The following is a 2413-nucleotide window of genomic DNA, read 5'->3' as shown; positions in this document are numbered from 1 at the left end:
ATCAATCATAAATTAGAAAATTAAATAAATAAATCAACCCCACAATTAATATGTAAAACTCACACCACTGTAATAATAGTGTTATAAAAATTAAACTCAAATTGTCTATTTCTCTGTATAAAAATCACATTCACATAAATTATTGTGGAAGACATTAACGTGATTATTTTTAAATGAAAATAATCAGGTTCAATGAAAAAACATAAGCTTGGGCACAGTATGGCTGGGTTCGAGAAGGGAGCCTATAGAAACCGAATTCAAAATTTAAACGGATCCTGTATGGTTCAGTTTGAGAATACCAATACTGATCGGTACGGCAAAATGAATGCGGTGCGAGGTGTGGATGACGAGGGAGGAGGCGCCGAAGGTGTAGCTACGACAAACAATGAGAGAGGAAGCCGACGAAGCAATGTTATATGTTGGTGAAGGTGTGTTTGACAAGGAAGAAAAAACAGTGGATAAGCTAGAAGTGTCAACGACATCGGTGGAAGCTAGACTGTAAACGGGTCGTGATTTTTAGGTTTGGGTCGGATTTAATCCGTTCCGTTAAGTTAACGGATCATCCGAATTCAATTTTTTAAGCTAACGGATCATCCGAACCCGACATGTTAAGCTAACAGGTCATCCATTTCACCTGTTAACAATTATTATTATTATTATTATTATTTTTCATAGAGTTTATTTTTTGTTATTAAGACTTGATTGAAATTACTTAAACATCCTCAACTAACGGATGATAACTGGTCTAACTGGTTGACCCAAAGTGATCCGTTATTTAACGGGTTGTTAACGAGTTCACCCGTTAGCGACCCGACCCGTTAAGCATCCATCCAAATACAAATATTAATACGTCGGGTCGAATCGAGTTAACGGATCAAGTCCAAAATGTCAGGTCTAATGGAAGCTCCGATATTCGACCACTGTTAATGTCATGACATTGTTGATATGACGTTGACATTTAATACCATTAAATTAATATAATATGGCGTTGATATTCAATTACATTATTCATGTCGGGTGAATTGCCTGTGTATCAATAATCATAGCGAGTTACTTTCCCTGCAAAAAATTGCAGCAAAATAGCCCACCCATGTAGAAGCTCCCCTTGGATCTTCCATACATGGGCTGACCAATCAACCCAAAGGCCCAAGTGGCCCGCAACAAAAACAAAAACAAATACTTGCTATACGACGTCGGTACTAGATAAACCCCTCCATCTCTTCCGCATTCACTCACCCTCCCCAAAACCCTCCTCCCTCCCTCTCCCTCCCTCTCCCGCCGTCATCCGATCCAATGGTTCGTGCGGACTCCACAACCAAGTTTTGCTTCCAGATTGCACTCCACCTGTTTATGTAAATGCATCTGACAACTCGAGGTTTCTAAATTTCAGGTGCCGAAGAAGGACAAAGCACCGCCGTCGTAGTCGAAGCCGGCGAGGTCCGGAGGAGGCAAGCAGAAGAAGAAGAAGTGAAGTAAAGGAAAGCAAAAGGAGAAGGTCAACAACATGGTGCTCTTCGACCAGGACTAGGAATGGGCAAATACTCATTGGTTATGGGTAACTGCAGTTACCGTCTATTTAAATTAAATAGTTACGGTTATGTGTAACCGTTTAGATAAATAAACGATTATGGGTATAACCGTTTACCTACGAAATTTAAATTGGCGGTTATAGGTGTTAACCGCGGTTATAAATGGGTAAATGTTTACTCATTTATTTTATATATGTAAAACTAACACAAACCATGTTCTTGATTCAATAATACTTAGCACGCAATAAATTAGCAAGGAATTCATTGGTCCTTCTCTCAATAACAATGCTACAGGAATGATGATTCTCATCATCAAGGAATTCGTCAAATTAATTTAAATTATTTGCGGGTAACCGTGAAATTGACATAAATGCTTTGATATAAATGTCTTCTAAACAATTTTTGTAACCCAATAATACTTAGCAAATATTATATTTACCTTCATTGGTAACAGTTAAAAATATAGTCCGTAAACTATTATTTCAATTATTAGAAAGGTATAAGAACTTAAAAAATTAAAGTACGAAAATGTATGATGAATGTACCTATAACGATGCTTAATTGTCAAAAAAAAAATATGACAATTTTTTTTGAATTTTCAAGTTGTTAAAAAATATGTAGACGGGTAAAAAAGGGGTAATGGTAAAAAAAAATAAAGATAAACGGGTTAAAAAAGGTAAATAGGTATTAAACGGTTACGGTTATGAGTATGGGTATAATCATTTAAGCAATTACCCAACAGGGAAACAGTTATGCAGGTATGAACATAAACGGTTATAGGTAAATAACCGCGGTTACCCGCACGCCATAACCGTTGCCCATCCCTAACTAGGGCACCTAGTCCGTCCATTCTCTCCAACTGCCTCAGGATCAACGGATCGCTT

General features: G+C 37.4%; 1 long non-coding RNA gene across 1 annotated transcript; it reads left to right on the top strand.

Moving 5' to 3' along the window:
* Nucleotides 1-1045: 1045 nt before the first annotated feature.
* Nucleotides 1046-1789, top strand: LOC126623400 (uncharacterized). Its single transcript, XR_007623749.1, has 2 exons — nucleotides 1046-1296; nucleotides 1391-1789. It is a non-coding gene; the product is annotated as an uncharacterized LOC126623400 (long non-coding RNA).
* Nucleotides 1790-2413: the final 624 nt, after the last annotated feature.

The sequence above is a fragment of the Malus sylvestris genome, chromosome 5, assembly GCF_916048215.2.
Source record: "Malus sylvestris chromosome 5, drMalSylv7.2, whole genome shotgun sequence".
Classification (NCBI taxonomy): Eukaryota; Viridiplantae; Streptophyta; class Magnoliopsida; order Rosales; family Rosaceae; genus Malus; species Malus sylvestris.
Note: the sequence above shows the minus strand (reverse complement) of the source record. Positions and strands in the feature narration are given on the sequence as shown.